Here is a 25,953-nt window from a genome sequence, read left to right as displayed (position 1 = left end):
ATAAAAAACTCAGGAAAGCCAAAACAAATCTTTACAATAAAGGAACCTCCGGAGGCATCACATCCCTGACTTCAAGCTCAATTATAGAGCTATAGTCCTGAAACAGCTTGGCACAAACATATAAGAGTAGACTTATGGAATTGAATTGAAAGCCCTAATATTAACACGCACCTATGAACAATGGATTTTGATAAAGAAGCTAAAATTATAACATGGAAAAAGATAGCATCTTCAACAAATGGTTCTGGGCTAATTGGATGCTGGCATGTAGCAGATTGCAGATAGAACCATGTCTATCACCATGCACAAACCTAAGTCTAAATGGATCAGAGACTTCAATATAAATCCAGTCACATTGAGTCTCTTAGAAGAAAAAGTGGAAGTAACCCATGAAAGAATTGGTACATGGGACTGCTTCCTAAACATAACACTAGTAGCACAGACACTGAGATCAACAATTAACAAATGGGTCCTCCTGAAACTGAGAAGCTTCTGTAAGGAAAAGGACACGTTAAACAGGACAAAAAGACATCCTACAGAATGGGAAAGATATTCACTAACCCCACATCTGACAAAGTGCTGATTTCCAAAATTTACAAAGAACTCAAGAAGGAAGTCACCAAAACACCAAAGGATCCATTTAAAAAGTGGGGTACAGAACTAAATAGAGAATTCTCAATAGAAGAGGCTAAAATTGCTGATAGAAAATTAAGAAAGTGCTCACCATCCTTAGCCATCAGATAAATGCAAATCAATACAACTCTCAGATACCATCTCACTCTGGTCAGAATGTCTAAAATAAAAAACAACAATAACTTTTATGCTAGGGAGGATGTGGAGAAAGGGGAACACTCCTCCACTGCTGGTGGGAGGGCCAAATCGTACAGCCAATTTGGAAATCAGTACAGAGATTCTTCAGGAAAATCGGAATCATTCTACCATAAGATTCAACAATTCCACTCTTATGCATATACCCAAAAGATAGGCATTCATACAACAAGGACATCTGTTCCTCTGTGTTCATAGCATCATTATTTGTAATAGCCAGAACCTGGAAGCAACCTAGATGACACTCAACTGTAGAATGGATAGAGAAAATGTCGTACATTTACCCTATGGAGCACTACTCAGCAAAAAAAAAAAAAAAAAAAACCAACAACAACAAAAAAAAAACAATGGAATCTTGAAATTCACAGGCAAATGGATGGCACTAGAGGAAACCATTATGAGTGTAATAACCCAGTCATAAAAATACAAACATGGTATGTACTCACCCATGTATGGATTTTAGACATGAAGCAGGGCAGTGCCAGCATACAAGCTCAGTGCCAGAGATTCTGCAATACAGGGAGGCTCCTAAGAGAGATATGCATGGTACCCCAGAGAAGGGGAATGGAACAGGATCTCCTGAGGGGACTGGATACATGGGGTAGGGGATAGGGAACTTGGGAAATGGGAGGGGGAGAAGAGAAATTGAGAGGAGGACATGGGGGAGCAGGAAGATTGAGTCAGAGGAAGACTAGAGGAGAGCAGTGTGAGAGATACCATAAAAGAGGAAATCATTATAGGTTTGAGGAGAGCTCTGGCACTAGTGAGATTTCCAGAGATCTACAAGAATGACACCAGCTGTCAATCTAAGCAATAGTAGAGAGGTTACCTTAAATGCCCTTCCCCAATAATGAGATTGACAACTGCCTTTTCTGTCATCCTAGAGACTTCATCCAGTGGCTGAGGAAGCAGAGGCAGACACCCACAGTTAAACAATGAACTGAACTTCTCTAAACCAGTTTCGGAGAGGGAGGACTGATGAGCAAAGCGGTAAAGACGACTGGTGAAACCCACACTAACATCTGACCTGAACAAGGGGGGAGGAAATTGACCCCAGACTGATGGCTGAGAGACCAGTATGGGACTGATTCAGAACCCCTGAAAGTGGATGTCCGTGAGGAAGCCTCGGCATTCTTTGGGACCTCGGATACTAGATCAGTATTTATTCCTGGCATCCAAATGGACTTTGGGAGTCCATTCCACATGGAGGGATCCTCTCTCAGCCTGGACACATAGAGGAGGGCCTAGGCCCTGCCCGGATGATATGACAGATTTTGGAGATCCCCCATGAAGGGTCTCACCCTCCCTGGAGAGTGAGGATTGGGTGGGGGTTTGGGAGGGGGGGGGTGGTGGTGGATGGAAGGGAGAGGGAGCTGGTATTGACATGTGAGGCAAGCTTGTTTCTAATTTAAATTTAAATAAAAGATACAGGAGGAGAGGAATATGTGTGCAAGCTGATTCATTTCTTTCTTAGTTAGTTCCCTTGCAGGTTGTAGTATCATAACTGAACCCTGACGAGGTGTCAAAGCCTGGTACCCAAAGGACTGTGTTAGTTTCTGCCACAGGATATCGCTTTGATACCATGATGGAATCAAACTACATCGCCAATACCATCATACTCCATTGTCAGGATCACAGAATAATGCATGGAAAGTCTAAGTCCTGGACTCTACATAGTATACAATTGTTCATGCCATTTACTCAGAACCATTGGATACCTGGGGCTCTTTTGAAAACGTAAGACTCTCAACCACAATGCCTTTCTTGAAAAGGACAAGGAAAGTCAGCAATTTACAAAACCAACTCTCTAGAATATTATGATTTTTTTCCTGTTTGTTGTTGTTGTTGTTGTTGAGTTTCCAACATAGAGGCAATCAGGAATTCAGTGTCCAATTTAAGTTTTAAATAATGGACAGACTTTTCCCCATTAGAATAAATATGAAATGGTATCTAATTGTTTACAGTGTATCTGGGAACACATCTGAACTAACTTAGAAAATTAGCATTATAGCTGATAACAGGGTAATTTCTCCATCACTCGCATATTTAATTCTTAAAGGATGCTATCATTTTCTCATTAAGTAGTAAAATTGCAAGTAATACCTAAATTTACTGACACTGCTTTTGTATTGCTGCTTCTCTATTTTTGAAGGGTAGGAAGAAGATCAAAAAATGAAAAATTATATCCCTCCAATCCACTGAATCCCTTTGACTATACTGTAAGAATTTAACTACACATTCTTTCAATAAATTTATGTTTGAAGATTCCCACTGCAAAAGTCAGCAATAGTCTTTATTCTTTCTATTTTTCAAGTATCAACAAACATAATAAACTAATAATTATGCCAAACTTCTTTACAGAATACTTCAGTGATTATATGTTTAGCTTTATAATGCAATACAGATGAATATTCCCCATTAAAAAGCAAATCCTTAATTTTTCAGTTTTGAATAGTTCAGTACTTCCAAAAGAATTACAGCTGATGAAATTTCTGCCACCGATGTGAATGTAATCAAAAGTCTTAACTTGGATAAAAAGGACTTTCATTTTACAAAGAGGTGGATAAGTGTGCATTCACATTAAACCTTTGCTTCTCAATATTTGCTATGAAGTAGTTTAACAAGTTTTGATATCTAGCTTAGACTCAGCACTACTATTCCTTTTTGTGAAATGAACTATTTCAGAAGTGTTACTGCCACTTAAATATAACCTTCCTTTCCAGGTACTGTTACTTTACATAACTGTGCAAGTAAGCAACATTACTGTTTTTCTACACTGTTTAGCTCCTTCTTAAATCTAACCTAGTCTTTTTGTTTTCATTCCTTTGAATATTTTCCCTTTTCTCTTCCCTGAAAACATTATGTTCAGGGCATGAAAAAGAAATGTGCTTTCATACAGCTAAGCAGGCTAATTACACAAACAGAATACTGGCTCATCAAATGTCAATGGCTGCAACTACAGACATTTGAGTGAAAACTATAAGTCAGTGCAATTTTGTGGCAATTTGTTTACTGTTAAACTGAAGCTTTGTCTTGTAACATTGATGATTAAAGCACCATTAGGGCATATGATCATTGAACCATATTATTTCATCAGAAATGTTCCTAATGGTATTGCTGCTTTTCATTATTAATATGATTGCTTTCAAAGAGTAGCTATCAATAGAGTTGACTGTGTTTTATTCCTTGCCGATGTTCTTGACCACATTTATGTGTATTTAATTTGTGTGATTTTTCTATATTGTCAACATCAGTTTTGACTCTCTCTGTACTACTTTTGTTTTATAAGATTGATGTATTATTTTTTATCATCACCTAACAAAGTCATAAAAAGACTACAGATACACAATAAAAAGAGATTCAGATGGAAAAACAACCTATAATCATGTTACGGTGTGTTTAAAAACATAAATAGGCTTGGGAGAGAAATGAGAAGCTATGGAAAGTCACAAAACAGAAAGTATAGTTTTAAAATAATGAAGTAAAATCCTTAAAAGGGGAGTAAAGCAATTTAAAAGAAAATAGCCACAGAAAGAGGGCAAATACACTGAGAGTTTGGAGCCTATAGGTTATTGTGTTGTCTTTAAATTTTTTAGCTGCTTACAGACACTGAATTAAATCTGCTGAATGAAACCAATTTATATATTTTAAAACTTTCTTGACTTCAAAATGGAAGTCAAAAGGTATGTTGCTTTGGGAAAGAAGTTCTGCTTTTATTTCCATGGAAAATAAAAGGCAGTAGATTTGTTTAGAGTTAAAGATGATCATGTTTGATCAAGGATACACCCCTGAAAATTCTGGCTACAAACATAAAAAATAAACCTATAAAAACTACAAGACATGTGCAGTTTATTTTACTTGCTCAAACATAAAACAGAAAGTCATCTTTAACTGATTTATAATCACCACATAATATAAAAATCTTCTTTGGCTAACAGTCTGCATTTATATTCATATAGATACGTATGTTACCTTTAAAAGTTTATATACTTTAAGAACAGTGGGGACAGACACAAAGAAAAAAGTTGGTTCAGATGATCCAGCATCCAGAACAACTTCAAAGCTGCTGGATGAGATAGTCCAGCTTGACAAATTATTCCAGCCAAGACCTAACAATTATCCAGATTTTCTCAAAGGTTCTCCTGATGGACTATGTCCTTCTGAATGTTTCCCTTACTGGTTGGTGAATAAAACACTGATTGTCCAATAGCCAGGCCGAAAAAATAGGGGAGGATACCAGATCAGGAGAAGGCTCTTGAGAGGAAGGAGAAAGAATACAAGAAGACATGCCATTTAGAGATTTGGAATACAGGACATGTCAGGTGTTCTCTGGGTAAGATAAGCCCATGATGAAATACATAGATTAGTAGTTATGGGTTAATAATTAAGGCATAACTAGCCAATAAGAAGCCACAGCCATTGGCCAACAGTTTAATAATTTAATATGTTTCTGTGTGCTCATTTGGGGAAGGATGGCAGGACCTGGCAGGACAGAAACCTCCGTCTTCATTCTCCCACTGATTACCAATGTCCCCAAGCAACAGAAATTAGTCTAGAGAACAGCATTCATGTTCCCAAAACATGGGTTATGGATATTAATTATCATTTAAGGGAATTTGGTTTACAAATTTTTATTGGTAATGATCAAAAAAAGCTGAGCAAAGGATATCACTTTCAAGGATCTCATTCTGAAAAGAAAAAGGAGGATATTTGGAGTCATAGGATAAAAGGTAGATTATTAAATCTACTTTAATTCAAGAAAACAAAACCTTTTACATTAATATGGATTTTGCTTTAGACATTTCTACTCTTGTTTCGGGTATTATATTCATGCAGCTAATTTAAAAATATAATATGTAATTAAGAAATACGGATTTATAGTCATCTACAATAGTGAAACTTATAATCAGATTATAAGGCTCACACTGTCATGTTTCCAATGTCTTCAGAGATATATATTTATTAGAGGGTCTTCATTCACTTCAAAGACCATGAACCTACAGAATATGGCATTTAATATATTTAATAGCCTAAGGCTTTCCATGACAAGGAGACACATCTGCTCCTAACAGCACCAATCTAATTCAGAGAAGATGATGAGCATCAAAGAAACTCCATACAGAATTTGCCTTCTTTGTGGCAAAAGTTAGCCACTGGACAAGAAACTGCCCTTGCCCAATTGCTGACTGTGTACTGTACAAACTGGACAAGCAGAATGCAAAAGAGGTGACTGAGAAAGTTTGCCAAAACAAAGTAGGAAAACCCTTCAAAATTCCTTCCTTCTCAGAAATGTCTGTCAGATACACTAGGGCTGTGGTCCAAAGTTAGATGCTCCAATGTCACAGAATAACCTAGAGTAACTGTCCAGGTAGCCAGCTATCACCATCATTAGGTAACATTTCACTCTTCTGATGTCTTTGATGAAGGTGAAGACTAGAGAGTTAAAGGTTTCCTTAGTTATGAGAAAGCTATATTAGGTATAAAACCTTAGAGTCACAAAGGTAAGATAAATAATATTTTCTCTAAATTTATCAAATACAATTGACCTAGATAACATAACTGCAAATTTACTTGTTAATTGCTTTTGTTGTATATAATCTTACTATGTTAAAATTAAAAACTTCCTTTTTAGTTTGACAAAAATAGAGAAATGCTGTGAAATAATCCTTTTGTACACTGAAGATTTTTTCACTGTGATTGGTTTACTAAAGAAGCTGATTGCTAATAGCTGATCAAGACAAAGTTAGGCATGAAAGCCAAACTGAGAATGACAGGAAGAACAAGGGTGGAGTTAGAAAAATCACAAGCAGATGCAGACAGAAGCAAGATGTATATGCTGTATAGAGAAACTTTATCAAGCCAAGTGGTAAAACATAGATAAGAACTATGGGCTAATTTAAAATGTAAGAGTTGGCTGGTAACAAGCCTGAGCTATTGGTTGAGCATTTACATTTAATATTAATTTTCTAAGTGATTATTTGGGTGCAGTGTGGCACTGGAAAACTCCACCTACATGTAATATGAAGGAAAAACTGATTAGCCTGTAGTGAAATGAGGAGACTTTTGTGCATTAAAGTGATTAAGAGACTGGGTTGGACAACAGTTCTCCCAGTTGTAGTGAAAAGAGAATGTTGTTTGTGAACTCACAATGTCCTGGGAGGCAAGTAAAACCCAAGTCTAGGAAAGGTTAGTTTGGATGGATGACTGAATGTATTGAGTAATCAAATAATTATACACCATACTATAAATGGACACTGTAACAAATGTTATGAAGTAGAGGAACCAAAATGTCTCATACTGAAATAATGGCTTTCAGGCACAGGAGGCAGAGAAGTTGTACCCACAGAAGAGATAAACTGCAGTTAGCTACATGGGTGATTTTCAAACACTAATGTAATTCACATTCTGCTAGCATTCTGAGTCCCATTACAAAGTCTGAAAGGGCTATGTTTGGAGTTGGCCTTGAAAGCTCTCATCATCAGCAAATTCCACTGACCCAGTGGCTGGAGGCACTGCTACTCTCAGAACTATACTTTGACAATGACTGAGTAGTCCAAGGAAAGCAAACACTATAGTGAGGGCATCTGTGCTCATATTGTACCATAATAAAAATGTATTACATGCTTACAGGTAGGAACCTAACCAGGTGAAAATTTAATAACTTGCACTGGTTAATTTACCCAGGTCTTTAGGTGATACATTTTCTCCCCTGGGTCAGGCTAACTTCCCAGACATCATGCCCTAGTATATGCAGATTTTTTTCTATGGTTCTTATCTAGCGAAAGCACTCCACAGTTCTGCTATCTAAAACTAGGTGAGCCAGCTTTGCCTAGTATACCTTGCCTTTGGATGAGAGAAGGCTATCTATTTTAAGCAATGCTCCAGGACATTCTTTCTCTTCGTTGAGATGGAGAACTTAATCTTACTGACAACACATTCCTCTCTCAAGAGCGTTCTTGAATTAATATAGCAGAAATTTTGACTCTAGTGGGGTTTTCTGACATTCCTTTGAAGAGGGCAAATTTATTAATCAATACAAATTACAGTTTCTCAACAGACAAAATGACAAGCCAAGTATAGTTTCTGCAGGATTAGTATTCAGAAGCTGAGCCTTGGCGACTGGATGAACACAGGAACTGCAGATAGAGAGATGGTACAAACACACCACACAAAGAAATGGTTTAGGGAGATTTGAAAGAGGAAAGTTTAAATCGCCAAGAATGAAGTATATATTCTAAAGGGCTAGTTTGACCTAAAAAACCTTAAAAGATTATAAATAGATATAATGTATAACGTATGGTGTGCGTGAAACTGAAACCTAATATCCTTCAAAATGTATTTAAATCTTTGAGATAATTTAACTATGCCTAAGATGAGTCAAAGATAATTTTAGAACAAAATCCTATTTTTTATGCAGATAAGTTTCTTCTAATTACAGAACGTAAGCAAAGGTGTGGAACAGGATGTTAGCTGAAGCTTTGGGACTCAGATCCCAGGTAGGCCACTTTCAGCCTCATGCTCTCATTCTGTTCTTCAGCCCTTTGTCACCACATTAGAGCTCTTATCATTGCAGTAACTATGGTACACTATAAAATTTTCCATTTAAATGTCACTGCTTTAATGGCTGAACAAGATAGAAGGTGCTAATATTTCTCAACTCATTGCTATGTTCCCAGTTCTCCATTCTGCTGGACTCATTACATATACCATTTTACATAATCCCCATTACTGCCCTCGGAAGGAGGTAAAACAGTCATTCTCATTTTATAGATGAGGAACCAAGAGCTCAGAGATACTGGGGACCTGGCCTTTGGGCACCATTAATACCTACATGGATTTACTTGGATTCTTGTTTTCTTGGACAGGGCTCCTGTGACAATTTCACTACACCATGATGCTTCCACTAATAGCGTTTGAAAGAAGGAGCAGAATGCAAAGGCTTATTGCTCGCCTATAAGGTGGCTAGTACTGGATACATATCTTTCAGGTTTCACCTTACTTAATTCTTAAACATGAATTAGATAGCAGCATACTTTAAGATATAGAAGTAAAAGAATGCAAACACAGTGGAAAAAAATTACCAGATCTCAGACACAGGGTAACTTCTGGTATATTCAATTATGCAAATGAGTTCTGAGCAATTTCCACAATGACAAACAACTTTGTTCTCATTTTAAATATCTGTACTTCTATAGCTACATTAGGAAATAAATAAACCAAAGCCAATATACTTTGAATTTCCTAAAAATCCTTAATTACATAATAGCCTTTAAACATGCAATTTATACATGTAGAAGAAAACAAATTCAGCTTTATATAATATTGAACTGATACTTGCACAGGAAGTGTTATGAATGTATGCTTTCTTCTGATAAATTTATCAGAATTTATTAATTTATATTTAAACAGGCATACAACATTGTTCTCAAACTTCCCGTATAACAACAATGATGAAATAAATGTTGGCATTTGAATCTTGCTTATAGTGCTAGGAAGGAGAAAGTTTAAACCTAGGATAAATATAAATCTAGTAAATTTAGCATTAATTTAGAGATTTTTTTGTTTGTTTTTCGAGGCAGGGTTTCTCTGTGGCTTTGGAGGCTGTCCTGGAGCTAGTTCTTGTAGATCAGGCTGGTCTCGAACTCACAGAGATCCACCTGCCTCTACATCCTGAGTGTTGGGATTAAAGGTGTGCACCACAACTGCCCGGCAGTTTAGAGATTCTTTAGACGTGGTAACTAAGGATTAGAGTGCTAGACTTACCAAGAAGATAGAAAGAATGGCTCAATATAATATGCAAATATTATAGTGGTATAAAATGGCTCAATAGAAATTTTCAATACATAGAGGAAAATCTAATGTAAGAATTGTGCATAGCAAGCTATTGGAAGCCAGCTAAGTCATCTAAAATGTATCAGTGCTCTTTATGTAAACCCATAGTGTTTGCCACAGGAGCATGAATGTGCTTTTTACCTCTTCCTTCTGTTCCTCTTCTCATTCACCTCCCTTCAACTCCCCACTGCTTCTTCTTTTCTTCTCTTCTTTCCTCGCAGAAACATTCTTTGGTGAAGCACCTACATGGTACTAATGTACTTAAAGAGGCCAGTGTATATTTAAGAATATTAATATATTAGGTTGTTTTTTTTTCTTCATTCTTTGTTTCAGTCTCCCAGCTCTATCAACTGCCTTTGTAATTGGCTAACTTGCTGGGGGCAGAGGAATGACAAGATGGAGAAACAGACTATATGTATTTTTGTTATTCTTAAAAGCTCTTAGGGGGCTGTTAAGAACTTTCGGTTAAGTCAGAGGGAAAGGTAGTGTGCTTTGTCAGAAGAAGCAGAGGTGCTGAGAAAGGTCCTATGGAGGAAAATACTGCTCTGGAGTTGAACACAGAGAGTTAAGACCACAGGGGCATGTAGGGTTTGTGAGATGCATTCAGATTCAGAAGTTAGATGCTCCTTGGCTCTTATGTCTGGTATTACCAGTACAGTATGAATGCAGGAAAAAAATCTGCCTCAGCTCTTTGGATGGATAAACAATGACATCAATATGTTAAATAACAACCATTCAATATGAAACCCCTGAACCCATTTCACAAACATGAAAAGTAGTTCAAAGGCAGAGAAAGTATAACTTACCTATCACCCTAAAAAGATGGAAATCAAACTTAGCACTTATTCAAAACTCATGAAACTAAAAGTTCTTATTCAGTGCTTATTTTTAACATGACAGAATGGGGTATATACAAAAAATAACTGGTATATTTTTAAAAATGAAAATGCTAACGTGATATGACTTAATGAACTTGAAGACTTAAGATTCACAGTGCTAAGTATACTCACATTAAAAATCATCAGCTCAGGAATCACACTTGTCTGAATTATACTTACATTAGGCAAGTTCTGAGATTGGAACCAGGCTATTTAAAGGGATAATTAACATTTTGTTGCTGGCCTTTAGTCTGGTTAACATTTAATGTATTTGACCTCATTGACTCTCTTAAAGCCTGTGTACCGTATTAATCTACAAAGAGTGTTACTCCAAAGATAAATGAATGAACTTATCTAAGACTACGTGGCTTAATGGTAGTGCCTGAATTAACTCCACAAAAATGCCTGTGCTTAAACTTAGTTCTAATATATTGAAGATTCACATCCTTCTTTTGTTCAAGTTTGTCTTCATATTTTCACAATATATGTTGTCTTACTCATGAATCCACTATGATTGTATTCACCACTACCATCATTTAAACTATAAGTATTGAATTTGTATGAATTATGGCAAATGTGATATAAAAGTAATATGAGGAACATACATGATAAAAATGTGATCCACTGCCATCTTGGGTTTCAGTCGTTCAAATTTATTCAATAAAGGAACACAGTATATTTAGAGAGGCAGTAAGAGGGAGTCTTAATTAGTTACTTAGATATTTATCTTTTTGAATTCACCAGAGTTGAATTATCAAAGCTGTACCTTTTGTCTTTGTTAATAAAACTTTTAGATATCTATGTAGCAGTGAAAATGGGGACTGGATCAGTAGATGAAGGCCCAATACTATGAGTGAAAGTAGGCAAGAGTATCCGTATATTTATCTCTGAAAACATGACATTGCTGTTAATGAAAGCTCCATAGCTCAGGAGAAAAACAAAATCTGTGTGTAACTGTTGTAAAGTTTCATCCACTTAAGTTGGAGAGTATTCTTCACTGTGCTAAGCACATAGCTCACAAAGTGACCCATTGTCATTAGTCAGTCTCAGTGTTTTCTAAATTTTCCTCTCAAACAGGAGAGAAACTCACAAAGAATGGTTCACATGAAACACCTAAGAGTAATTATTTAAAGTGGTGATCTGTTGTTATAAGTATCACTTTCTAGTTCTTCCCATGAACCAGAGAAAAATGAGAATTATCATTGAGTGTCCTGCTGCTGGTTTAGGTTCATTTTCAGTAATACTAAATTTCACATCAAACAAGAAAAGACTGAGATCAGGCGAGATCAGGCACGTTTATTGTGGTAAGGCTGTAAGAATGACACCAACTGGCATTAAGGCTACCTTAAATGCCCTCCTCTGATAATGAGAATGATGGCTACCTTATACACAATCCTAGAACCCTCATCCAGTGGCAGAAGCAGAGGCAGACACCCACAGCTAAAAATCGAACTGAACTCCTGGAACCCATTTGCAAAGAGGAGTGATGAGCAAAGGAATCAAGACCTGGCTGGGGAAACCCACAGAGGCAGCTGATCTAAACAAGGGGGAACACATGGACCCCAGAATGATGCCTGAGAGGTCAGCATGAGACTGATCCAGACAGCAACCCCCCCAAACTGGGTGTCAGAGAAGAGGACTCGGCAATATGTGGGACCTTGGAGAGTATATCAGTATTTTTCCTGGCATACAAATAAACTCTGGGAGCCCATCCCACATGGAGGGATGCTCTCTCAGCCTGGACACATTGGGGAGGACCTAGGCCCTGCCCAGGATGATATGACACACTCTGAAATTCCTTCATGGAAGCCCTTAACCTTCCTGGGGATCAGAGTGGGGGGGGGAATGGAGTGTGGTGGGAAGTTGGGAGGATTGGGGGGATGGGAGAGGAAGGGAGGGAGAGGGAACTAAGAGTAATGTGTAAAAATTAAGTAAAAAAAGAAAAATATAGAAAAGACTGAGACGCGGCTCTTACAAAATAAAGCAAACAAACAATAACAAAACAAAATAAAATCAACCACTTGCCTATATTGATGGTTGATTTGGAGTAGGGTGAAATATTCTAGTTTGAATGTACACGTCAGAAAACAGGATGCCATTATGTACTCACTGACAAAACACTAAGGTGCTGTTTGACAGTTAATAATCCTTTAAACATATTAGGTATTAAACACCAGATCAAAAATGATAGGTCCTGGTGAGTTTTACTAATGTTATCAAAACTAGCTGTCAAGTTTTGCACTGTCTCTTTAGTGAGTCAAATCCAATATCTATGCAAATGTTTATTTTATAAATCTTATCCCAATTAATGACATAACTAATGATAATTATTTAATTTAATATGTTAAATATTCAGAGTCATTTTCATATATTTACATACATTTTTTCTTTACACTAAGCTCTTTAGTTAATTTTGTATTTGTAAACAGCATGGTTTCTAATAGATGCATATTTTCTTTGTAGCTTTATCTGAGTTTGAACAAAAATGTTGCTAGGGTGCTGCTGGTTCCAGCATGAAGAAAGGTACATGCAGTGAAAATGAATGTAGAATGGTTCTTCAACATCCACTTAGCTCTGAATTTGTGAAGTTGGGATGCTGGGCAGGTATTGACAAGAAAATGAACACAGGATGCAGTCTCATCTCTAAAAGATGGGACTACACTGGGGAGAAATCAGAATGAAGATAGTACTGGATCTGATCCAGACTCCACAGTAAAATCAAACCTTTTATACCACACGCATGGATGACTGTGTGTATTCCAAACACTGCTTATGATGTCCCCTTTTTTTTTATTTTAATGGTAGTGCTGGATGTCCCATGTATACTGAAGACTCAGGGTTGATGGTATCTATCTGTAAAATTTTTGCCTTGCCACCCACAACTCTTAACTTCGATGGAAGCCTCAGCTTAAATGTCCCCTTAAAGAAGTCTTCCTATGAGCATTTTTTCTCTACTTTCATCTTGCTATTATCTACCAAAGTATCCTGTCTTATTTCTTACCATATATCTGATTCTCTGAAGTGGTTTTATACCATCTATCTACATGACATGTTGTTCATCATCTGCTTTCCGCATTAATGAATGAATGATGTCACATATTTTATGGTGTTGTGTCCTTGATTTCTACAATAATTTTTAGCAGAGAGTATGCATCTGATAAATATTTATTGGAATGAATGATACATAAATGAATGATGTTATGTGGATAGAAGAGCTAGAAAAGCTTGGTCTTTGTTACATAATATCCAGTATGAACTAGAAGTAGTCTCAAATAATCCAAAGTTTTTGAATTTGTAAAGCATTTGGATTCAATTTTGAAACTTTCTAGGCATTTAGTAGCCACATTGTCAGTTATTTTCTGTGTTGTTATTACAAAATACCAGATCAAAAATCAAGTGAGGAAAGATTTTGGCTAACAACACAGTGGCTGGCAGTCTCTTGTGGCATTGGAGACTGAGCTGGTTTTTGTCCATAGCAACAAGAGCTGGTGGCTGATCTAGTTCACATCATGGTAGAGCTGGAAACAGAGAGTTGGGTCAGAGCCAGAATCTTAAAGTACTTTCAAAACACACATTTGGTAACCCATCCCTATTACCACGGCCATTTTATCCAAGTTCCACAGCCTCCCAAAATAGCACCATCAGATTGGGACCATGTATTTAAAGACATGAACTTCTTGGGGGACATTATTCCTGAAACCTAGTGCTGATTATCTTCTTAGAAATATACTATAATCAAGGCATAGTATTAAAGAATTAGAATTATTACTATATTGTTTAATCTTCTTAAATCTTCTATTTGAGGGAATTTTTCCTGTAATGATATTAACTAAGACATATAGTATGTATCAGTACTCAAAGATGACACCAGAATTTGTAATGTCCTTTGAGTTTAATATTGGGTCTGCTTCATTCCTAACCTACCCCTAGAATCCTAATTATTAAGGGTTTCACAGCAAGATAAGCCTAAAATTTTAGCTAGCAATGGTTTATCTCCCATCTTTACAACCAGAGTATGATATTCCCCGGAGATTATGACTATATTGAGGAAAGTTATATTGCAATTCAGTAAATGCATAAGATCCTATGGAAAAATATCTTCACTACTTGACTTCTTGATATTTCAAACTTCCACAATCTAGAAAAAGGTATGTCCTTTATTCCATCCCAAGACCAACGATACCCTGCAAGATTGTTAACAGTTTGTGTCACCTATGAATTAATGAGAAAGCTGGGGAAAACAAAAAGACCTTATTTGGTCCTCACTGTACTGTCCTACACTTTCATATGTAGTATCATTATCTTGATAAGCCGCCTCCCTAAAAACATAAATTAACATTAAAACTATGTATATTCTGATATAGAAATGCGGTTATATTTCCTTTGTTACCCTCACTTGAGGAGCACTGGTAGCTGCATTATAATTCCATTGGCAGCTGTATTCCAATGTCGTCTTGCCACTCTCAGACACCAGTGTTTCTTAAATGACATCGTCAAAAGTTAAGCCTAGCACAGAACATTTGAGAGTGTTCATCTAAATCAATTCTTCATTGCTTCACCATCCTTAAGCTCTCCAATGTCTAGATTTCACCGAGTTTACCAAAGTTGTATCCTTTTTTCTTCATCGAGAATCATCCATTCCTATCTATCTCATATCTTTTACCCACCTCCTCATACCTACTGCTTTTCATTTTCCTGCTGACTGTTCCCATTTTAACACTCCGATAATCGAAGTGCTACTGCATGGTTCCTGCTTTGTGTCCATGTATACAGAAAGGCATTTTTCTATACTTGTACTGTCCTTATCAATAAATCTCCTGTGGAGTTGGTTTATGCGTGTATGTTTTTGAAAACACAATACTTAAGCCTGCATTCTAAACGTCCCAATTCAAACAGTCTTCAGTGAAGCTGTAAATGAGACTTAGTAGGAAAAAAATTTGACCAGGTGATTACTGATAATCAGCTATGGTCAGGAACCACTCACTGGAACATCTACTTATTTTGCTTTAATGGCTTCATTTTCAACTTATCATCATCATCATTTTGTGTAGCACCAAAAAAATCCTTTGATTTTAATTTGTCAACAAACTGTAGACACTTAACGATTTTCTTTCATGAATATGAGCTGACTTACTTAAAATGACATTATAGTAAGTCTGGTGATAAAGGCCTATAATCCCAGTTGCTTGAGAGACTGAGGTAGGAGAACTGTAAATGAGGGTTTTCTTCTTCTACAAAGTGAGGCCAAAGACAGTCTGAGAATAGTAGTGATATTCTTGTTACCAAACAAAAGGTAAAAATTGAGGGTTAGGAATATAATTTATTTCTATAGTAGTGTCCTAGGCTAGAGGGTGCAAGACTCTCAGCTCTATCACAGTAATAAAAAGATAAATTCTAGCAAATAATTTGTATAGCCTTTCAATGTAAAGGTACACATAATATACTTTATGCTGAATCATGTACAACTATTTTATTTGACTCTGGCTAATTCTAGAGTGGAATACAAAATTGCACATATCAAACTTTGGGGAACTTTTAAAGGGCCTTTATTTCTCTTTCTTGCTGGTCTCAGAAAATACTTTAACAGGTACAAATATTGTGGGTTCCTTCTTGATAAACTCATTTAAAATCCCAGTTGGAGACGTGTTCTGGAGAGCTTTGATACAGGTGAGGATCCATGCGTGCAAATTGTGTTCATGAGAAAACAACTAAAGTGAAAATGAGTGTGACTCTCTAAAGGACCTGGTATTGTTAGCCAAATAGTCAGTGCACTGATAGCAATTGTGGGAAGTTTTCCATTTTCTTCAGTCTTAAATTATTGTAAGATTTAAATGGAAGAGAAAAAGCCAAGGGAATACAAAGAAAGAAATCAAGGGGTAGGGGTAGAATTTCAACAGATGATTCTGAAAGCACAAAGACTGAGAACTAGTGTAGTTATAGAGCTGCAATCCTGATGAGAATGATTCTGACAAACATGATAACCACACTGATGCCTGTATGGATGGACCTAACCTTTCACTACAGCAATGCAAAAGGAAGGTTATTCCACACCTTCAGAGGAAGTGCTATCTGGAGATTTTTTTGAATGTGCTTAGCTACATGAATACAAAGTTATTTTTTACATGTACAAAATGTGCTAATTCATAAACATCACCCCAACACAGGGAACAACTGACATCAGTGTTCTCCATTTTCAGCTTCTCTTTAATTCATTGGAAAATACAGTTCCTGAGTAGGTAGCTCACTGATTTCCTAAAAGGAAAGGAAAAATAGGTAGGGAATAGCAATAATGCTTGTGAAAACTAGGAGACCTCTTGTAGACAGACTCCCGCTTCAGAACTACTCAGGAGAGACTGTTGCTTGTCACTTTCCCTCAGCCCACTAATTAGAGAAGAACTTCTTTACAAGTTAGTCATGAGTATTGGTGAAACCCTGGATATGTGCTTGATATTTCTTGAATTATCTTTTCTAGTCACTCCTTTGACCTTAAACTTTCCATGGGGAAAAATAGTAATATAACAGCCAAATGTAAAGAGAAATCTAAGAAGGAAACATAGCAACAAAAGGCAACTGCAGATTCCAAGATGGAACAATGAGGAAAGATTCTTGTTGCACATTCTGATGATCTGAGTTCAATCCAAAGGATCCATGTAGTAGAAGGAGGGAATCTACTCCAGTGAGTTGTTCTCTAACCTCCACATACCTGCCTTGATACATAATTCCTTATCCCCCACATATAAAAATACATACATGCATACATACATACATACAATCTTGTATATCTTGATACCAAGTCAATAAAGATTGCTATGAGAGCTGTCATGGGAGGCTTAATCCTCCCTGAAGAATGGACAGGGTTAGGATGGGGAGATGGGGAGGAGGAGATGGGAGGAAAAGAGGTAGAGAGTACTGGTTTTGGTATGAAAAATAAGTTTGTTTTCATTTAAATAAAAACTTTTTTAAAAGAATGAAAATAAAGTATATGGCTCATGGATGGTAGCTCCCTACTGATGAATAACAATACATAATATTATTCATAATAACATAATATTGAGAAGTGAAGCTGGAGTTGAAATTGAAGCTTCTTTACTAGCTAGCCTTCATATTGGCATAAGGTGCTATGAAACTACTAAGGGAGAAGAATCATCAACAGTATTACCAAACTCTCAATACTGGGACTTCAAAAACAACCTTCTAGGAAACATGTGCCCTTTAGTCCAATGGTGGAATGTTGGTTGTGGGTGTAACCACTTTCTTTATGGTTGTATTTGAGACCCGCTCTTTGGGAGAAAACTCAAAACCGGCCTTTACTATATAGAAGCTACTTATTGCACTGTGGTTACTGCAGAAATGCATAATTTCCCAAAGTACCAAGAATAAGTGGTGATAGATTTTTTTATCCCTAAATAGTATAACTATTTACTACATCAGTTCCTCCAAGGCTTTGGAAACATCATTGAAAAGGAGGGGAAAAATCATATAAGAATAAGAGCATAAAGAGATTTCAAGGGAAAAAAGTATGTCATCCTGGCACCATGCGACCACTCCACCAAGGAACTCAATGCATCTGGGATTTTCAACACAAGACATGCACCAGATTGAGGCTGTCACCATCCATCATCAGTGGAGGAATGTCCTTGAGGTCTCATCTTTCTCTAGGGGACAATTGACAGTTCTTGAAGTGTGAGTGTTGTATTCTTTAGCAATGCAGCCCTTGATAAACTGTCTTTGCACCAATAAAAGACACACATGTAATTGCACCAACATTAATTATACTCAGTGGGTCAGCAGAAAAATGAAGAAATAAAAGTAAGAAGTGCACTGATTGAGAGGAATATCTCTAGAAAGGGAAATGGGGAGACTAAAAAATCTAAAATTAGTTACATAAATATATGAAACTGTGAAACGTTAGAAAACTTAAAGACCAGAAAGAAGAAAAAAAATAAAAAAGAACACAACTTTGGAATAGAAAGAGAGCAAATGAGTCTGAGGACAATTACTTGTAGTGCTGATACAACGTGTGCAAATCAAGTGTGGCATTACAATAACACAATGCCACTGGTGCATGTCTTCTTCTAAAACATTGCACCAGCAACTTCTGATAATTATCAAGGACATTATCATTTCCAGATTGATGTGTGGGTTGAAGTGCATTGCTGAGCACCTGCCAAAGCAGGCATTAGAGGAATCTCATTCTGCCAAAACTTTCTTCCTATACTTCACTCACATCTGAGGACCAACTGTTTTGGCACCTATCCTAACAGTCAAGTGCATTTAATTCCCGGAAACACTTCATGTATGACATGTAGACACAAACTGGGGATGCTAATATAGAAAATCCAGTGTATATATTAGCTGGACTTATATAAAAGGTAAGGTTTCTGGGCTCAGCAGACATGGCTAAATGGCAGCACAGACGGATGAGCACTTATGGATTGGGGGCATCTTGTGTACAATCCAAATTCTCTACCAAGTGGTGAAAAACAAGATAAGGTAAAGTACCTTTGGTGAGTTGCTTCATTGTATAGCACCAAATAAACTTTTGCTAATCATCAATTTAATTAAAATTTCAAAATAATTTTCACATGTGTGTAGGAGGAAGTCTGATGCCGCCATTAAACATGTGACTTATTAGAGGCGCATACAGATGAGGTAATAAAAGGGCGGTTTACCACACCGCTAACCACACCCACTTTAGGCAGGACTAAAGACGTATACGTACGTAAGCGGAACTACGTCACTAGCCAGGTCCACTTTTGGGCATGGCTAGGGGCGTTACAGGGGAAGGCATAAAAGACAGCACACAGGAAGTCTTGGTCTCTTTTCCTGGAGTTCGGCTTCCGGTCCGGCAGCTAGCTGAAAACTGCTCCTCTGGGTTTGGTATCTTGTGAGTAAATTTCTACATTAAATACTTAGCTTTACTGTCAGTAATTTTGTGTCGCGTATCGTTACAGCGTCCGGTAAAGCCTACACATGTGATTAGCAGAATCCCAAGGTAGCAAAACTTTAAATGAAATAGTCCAAGTGGGATGGTGGGGTTACTAGAAGAAGACACAAAAACTACAGAAATGAAACTAAATAAATATTCTGAAAATTGACAGATTAAATTATTTTGAAAGAGGTTCATATGTAACTAGTAACTGCTAATATGCACACAGGTATTTTGGCATATATGAATCATTGGTTAATTGACAGTGGCATTATCAGGAAGTAAATATTTCTATGTATATTTGCACACATTTGTTTAGTCACAGGCAGACAGACATAGAAATAGAAATAAAGATTTACAATATTATCCAGTCATGAATAACCAACCAGAAACTCAAATGGTAATACTAAATGGAGAGTTAAGATGGACATTTATCAAAAGGATTTTTGAGAAGCTTGTTTTAAAAACATATGTACAAGGTATTAATATACCTACATAGAATCATCTCGTTATTCTCAGTTCACAATTCTTAAATCACACTATCATATTTTAGCAGTTGTGATGAACTGGATATTAAGCCAGCTTATATGTCCTTTCTATTCTGCCTTTCTGGAAGGCCATAAATTAGATAGCATTAAAACTAGAATTTTTTTGATGAACAAATTCTCTCCATAACTCATATAACATGGTAGTAAGTTGAAAGAACTGTGAGTTGTGTTAAAATCAGGTCTGAAATTATTTTATGCATTCTGGCTTTATATTTGTAACTGAATTAATTGTAAAATTGTAGTTAAAAGAATAATGCAAAATACAATGACAAAATGAACTGTTTTCATATAAAAATATGGAATCATCAGCTGTCTCCAACTTGCAGAAAAAAAATCTAACTCAACAAAATGTGATGGGGAAGTAGAGAAAAGAAGGATAGATGGGGTTAAGGAGGAGGGAAAAGAGTAAGGAGGGAGAAATGTAGGGAAAACAGAGAGGAAAGGAAACCCATGGCCTCTCCTTTCAAGGGAGATACTAGTTTGTCCTCAGTACCCTTTATTATTTGACCAGAAATGAGTAAAGGGGTTCCTGTGGATCCAAATGACTATAAAACTATCTGAGATAAAACTTTAGGAAAAACTATTGAATTTCTTTCAACCAAGTGTCTCTGTATCCTTAGTATACAGCACTTAAGAAGAAGGTCTGACTCATAGTTATTTGATATAGAAGGAAAGAGGATAGAAATAAATTTCATGTATTCTCAGCTTCAAGGATTGCCCAAAGTGTTCATTTATCTATTGCCTAAGTCTAAACACTGAGAAGAAAGCACATCAGATTAGGAGACCCAGTGTCATAGGCAGCAGTATGGTCCAGTAATTCCTCACCAATTCCTTCTGTCAGCTCAGTATTCAGTAAAAGAGAAACTCCTCAAGACCAGTTTCTTTTAGGCAGAGGAAAAGGTTGGTAACTATGTTCCATATTCTGGTTGCTTGGGAGATGGCAAGTGACCTAGTTTTTCTACTTCCTGTTTAGAGGGTCAAGTTTATTCTGATTATCAGCAGATTGGTGATATAACACAAACATCTGGATGACTTTCTCCTTTTCCAGAAAACCTGTGGTACTAAACGCAGAGACCACCTGCAGTTTGCCAGCCTCTTCCACAATCAAGAAAGATTAGTAAAGTGTATGTCTCACATCCCACATTTTCAGGAGGACATGAAATGCTGAGGTGAGTGATTTCTTCCTCTTAGCTTCAGGAACTGTTATGATGTTGGAAGTATTCTTGAATACTTCCAGTGAGAGCACCGTTAAATTATGCGACTTTTTAACTTCTAAATAATCTGCAATAAAGACATCAGGCATACATGAGAATGGGAAGCAGAATGCCAGATTCTGAAGGAAGAATCAGAAAATAATCTCCCAGAAATTTTATACACAGAAGTTTAAAGAATATTCCTATGCAGAAAATGTGTAAAACAGAAGGGGGAAATTTATTCCTGGGATAAACATTATGAAAATTAATCCATGGATTGTGACACATATAGACAATGAAAGACAGAAAATTGCATGGCAATATTACTAGAGACAAAATTCAAAACCTTTTCATATTAAAAAATCAAAACATTAGAGATTGATGAAAATTACCTTGAAATAAAACAACAGTTTCTTGTTATAAAAACATCAGAGTACATTTATACAAAATAAGAAGCCCATGATGTTCCTGGGTACTAGTTGGTATAATCTTGTGGAATAACTACCATACAATTAATCCACAATTCATCAACATATTGTTTTGGAGTGCCCAACTGTGTATGAAAAGTCTGTATTTAATAACATGAAGTAAAACAATAAAAGTTCCTTTCTAAGAAAAATAAAACATGGATGTCCACTTGCATCATCTATCATTTATATAAACACTATCCTAGATGAATCAGCTGTAACAATGAGGATGGAAAAGTAAGTCCATGCAAATCAGAAATGAAATGGTGATTATAAACTTGTTATTAGACAACATGATTGTATATGTAGGATTTTAAGGATTCCACAAAGTAGTTATTAAAATTAATAAATCAATTCTTAAATTGTTAGTATACATAATCAATATTCAAAACCCCGATTTTATGAACACTAAAAACTATGTGAAAAAAACTTTAAAAATCACAATAGTGATAACAGCAAAAACAAAAAACTAAAATAAGTAGAAATAACTGGATCAAGGTAGTTGCCTTAGTTGAGAAGAAACACCATGACTAAAACAAATAACAGTAAACATTGGTTAGGAGATGCTTAGAGTTTCAGAGGATAAAATCGTGACTATTATAATGGAAAACACGGCACCAAACAAACATGCATGGCACTGAAGCAGTAGACTGATGCTCAAGAATGAGGTAAAGACAGCAAGACTGTTCCTGGCATAGCCTTTTGAAAACTTAAAGCATGTCTCCAGTAGCACAACTCCTCCAATAAGGCCACATCTCCTAATTCTTTCCAACCATTTCCACCAACTTGTGACCCAACATTCAAACAGATTATGGAGACCAGTTTCATTAAAACAACTACACTAGTCAAGATTTTAACTCTGAAAAGATGAAACAGCATTAAGAGAAGCTAAAGGAGTCTTTTCTATTTGTTTATAGACTGGAATATCCACTATTGAGCAAATGTTCATGGTACTTAAAGACACTATAGTCACTGTAATACTTACCCAAATATCAAAGGTATTATTTGGCAAATATTTAAAACTTCTCTAATTTTTTATCAAAATACAAAAGGTGCATGATTATAGAAACAAAATTCAGAAAGGAGATAAAATTGGGAGGCTCAAGTTTCTGACTTTAAACTGTGTTACAAAATTAGAGTGATAATGGAATATGAAACTGACATAAAGGAAAACAGTTAATTAATTTTAAGTCTGAGAACTAAATCTATACAATGGGGAAAGGATAGCCTCTAAAACAAATTGTTTTAGGGAATCTGAATGTACACATAAGAAAGGTTCTTAAAACATATGAATATCTTAACATTTCTTCATGCACAACTAAAACATAAGATGTGAAAATAAAAACTTTAGAAGAAAACAAAAGGGAACATTTCATAATATTAATTCTGGCAAGGATATTTTAGATACAACAGCAGAAACATGGGCAATAAAATCAAAAATAAGAAAAATAGAGATGTTTGAATCTAAAGTGCTACTGCACAGTAATGTAAACAGCCAACACAGTATAAAGGCAAGCTACAGAATGAGAGAAAGTATTTGCAAATATACATTTGATAAATTGTTACTATACAAAATACTTAAGAAACTCATACAAATGTATAACAAGAAAATGAACAATCCAATATAATGATCATCATTGCTAAGAATGCAAATTGACATATCTCAAAATAAGCACACATACAGCTAAAAGTGAATGAAATATGGTGACCAGCATGAATCATTAAAGACTTGCCAAACCACAAGATGTCACTTCATCTGGTTCAGAATGGCTATTATTTTTCAAAATAACAAAACTCACAGAAAATAAAACTTGTTATTGAGAATACAGAGAAATTACCCCTTTTGCAATTTTTAGAAATGTAAAATAGTGTGGCTACTATAAAAATTATGGCAGAGGTTCACCAAAAATAAATAAATAAAATGGGATCTCTATGTGGCTATACTGAGTTTTATTTTTAAATATTTTCAAAGTATTTAATTTTTGGTTCCAAAGAGATGTTCACATCAGTCAATGGTTCAAATGAGAATGAGAATGGTCCGCATTGGCTCATATGCTTGAGTATCTGAAGCCCATTTGGTGGAATTGTTTGGGAAGAATTAGATAGGGCTTTGTTGGAGGCAGCTGTGTCACTGGGGGTAGGTTCTTGCCTTTCTCTCATGTGCTTGCTCTTCCTCGTGCTTTGTGGATGAAGATGTGAGCTCTCTGTGTTCCCACTGACATACCTTGGCTCTACCATCAAAAAAGAAAGGAGGGAGGGGGTTGTGCTCTCTAGGGTGTCGAAGACAGGTCAGGTAGCATGAAGAAGAATGTGATTGGTCCCCAGTTTTCCAAGGTCTCTGTAAGCTGGATTTACTGTATTCTGTATTCATGAGTGTATTTTTCTCTTTTTCATATCTTAATAAATCCTTATTACCCCTTAAATAGATGCACACAGATATCTCACCACAGATAAACAATTGGAGATTTTCTATTGTTAGAAAGCTGAATAGTGGTTATCTAATGCTAATGATACATGTATTATCTGATACTCAAATGCTTCTTAACATATGTTATAATAATCCCAACCTGAAAAACTGAAAAAAAGACGCTTGGTCTAGCAATATACTCCTATAACCCTAGCATTTGGGGGTTTTAGGCAGTAGGATAATGAATTTGGGAACAAGCTAATATATATATATATATATGTGTGTGTGTGTGTGTGTGTGTGTGTGTGTGTGTGTGCGTGTGTGTATGTATGTGTGTGTGAGTGTGTGAGTGTGTGTGTGGTGTGTGTGTGTGTGTGTATAGTGAATTGTAGTTTTGGGCTAAATAGTAAGACCCTGTGTCAATCAAAACAGAAATAAACTAAAAACAAGAACCAAAAACTTCCTCTGTAGTCTAAATCTGCTATCTTTACTTTTCATACATATAAACATGTAAACATTCCTGCCTCTTTCTCTTGAGTGTGTGTGTGTGTGTGTGTGTGTGTTCATGCATTGTGTGTGTCTGCCTATCTTTATCTGTCTCCATCAGGCAACCTACTATACTGCCACAAGGCCATAGTTTGCTTTGGTGTGGAATATTACAAGAGGTACAGCAGAGTGTTCTGCCACAAATACAAGCCTATAATTGCACAAGCTTTAAGAATGCTTTTGGCTTCTCCAGGAACAAGCTAATCTGTATATCTAGGAAGACTATTCTACATTGTTCAGAAATTTACAAATAGCTGTTCATCATTTACGAAATTATCATGTGAGTGATGTTCTCCTTATTCAAGCTTTTTTAGACAGCAATGATATCAAAGGGAACTGCATTTGTGGTTTTCTTAATCCCAGCAACTTTTAAGGAGGTAGAGACATCTGGGGGTTCTATTATGCCTTCTACTGGGGAAAGAGTTGGTCATTAGCATATCAATGCATTTTTTAAATTACTTTCCTTTTATTGCAGTTAAGTGGTAATGCTCATTTCTAATTGCCAATAGTCTGTGTATGAGGTTGATAACATTAATGATGTTTCATTTCAAGTCAGCAAAGGACAGTTTTGCAAACACTTTTATGAAGGCAATATTAATGCTGAACACTCCAGAGGTCTAATCTGCACTACTCCATGGCTGTGCTAAAAACAGACACATGTTCAAACGGACTCAAATAACCTAGTCAAATAACTAGCCACCTTACCATAATGTCTGGCCTGTAAGTTGTTCCCTCTTACTCTAAAGGAAACTGAGCTGCATCCCTGTGTCCAGCTCCCTATCTCAAATCCTAATTGTTACAATTGCAGTCTTTCTTAATATGCCAAAGTTTTTCCATGGAGAGCCTCTCTGTTTTCTGTTCTTTGTATACTGTGTCTGTCCTGTCCATACAGTATCAGAAAGGAGGAATTCCTTAAATCATGTTGCTATCTGCCTACCATATCCTTGATTCTTTTTTTGTTTAAACTCTACTCTTTTTTATTTTTTTGATGGATTAGAGAAATGGTCTTTTGTAATTAGAAAGTACATGACTTGGTAGATAAATAAACACTTGTTAATATTTGACCACATATCTTTTACAGTCAAGAGGCTCCATATTTGAATAATAAATATTAGAACCACTTCTTATTTTCAGAAATCTAGTTAATTGTATACCTGAACTTCCCGAGGAATCCAGATGCTCTTATAATGTTTCTTGCTCTCTGCTTGATGTGTAAAGAGGTCCAGCCTTTAAGTTCTCATCACAGTTTTATTTCCTTCTTGCTTGACCATTGACCAAATCATTAAGAAATTCTAAAAGTTGACTTGGTTGCTAGGAAGTTCTCA

At 36.2% G+C, this 25,953-nt stretch overlaps 1 protein-coding gene and 1 long non-coding RNA gene across 4 annotated transcripts in view; one reads left to right on the top strand and one right to left on the bottom strand.

Annotated features, from left to right (window-relative positions):
- Lrrc4c (leucine rich repeat containing 4C) overlaps window positions 1-25,953 on the bottom strand; it is a 1,312,130-nt gene that overhangs the window by 516,131 nt on the left and 770,046 nt on the right. The window lies entirely within an intron of this gene.
- Window positions 19,387-25,953, top strand: part of LOC121140444 — a 35,076-nt gene continuing 28,509 nt past the window's right edge. The window contains exons 1-2 of the long non-coding RNA XR_005877285.1: window positions 19,387-19,425; window positions 21,064-21,184. This is a non-coding gene — a long non-coding RNA (uncharacterized LOC121140444). The remainder of the gene's footprint in view (window positions 19,426-21,063; window positions 21,185-25,953) is intronic.

Source organism: Mesocricetus auratus, unplaced genomic scaffold, assembly GCF_017639785.1.
Source record: "Mesocricetus auratus isolate SY011 unplaced genomic scaffold, BCM_Maur_2.0 Super-Scaffold_100004, whole genome shotgun sequence".
In the NCBI taxonomy this organism is placed as follows: Eukaryota; Metazoa; Chordata; class Mammalia; order Rodentia; family Cricetidae; genus Mesocricetus; species Mesocricetus auratus.
This window is presented reverse-complemented; position numbering and strand designations above follow the sequence as displayed.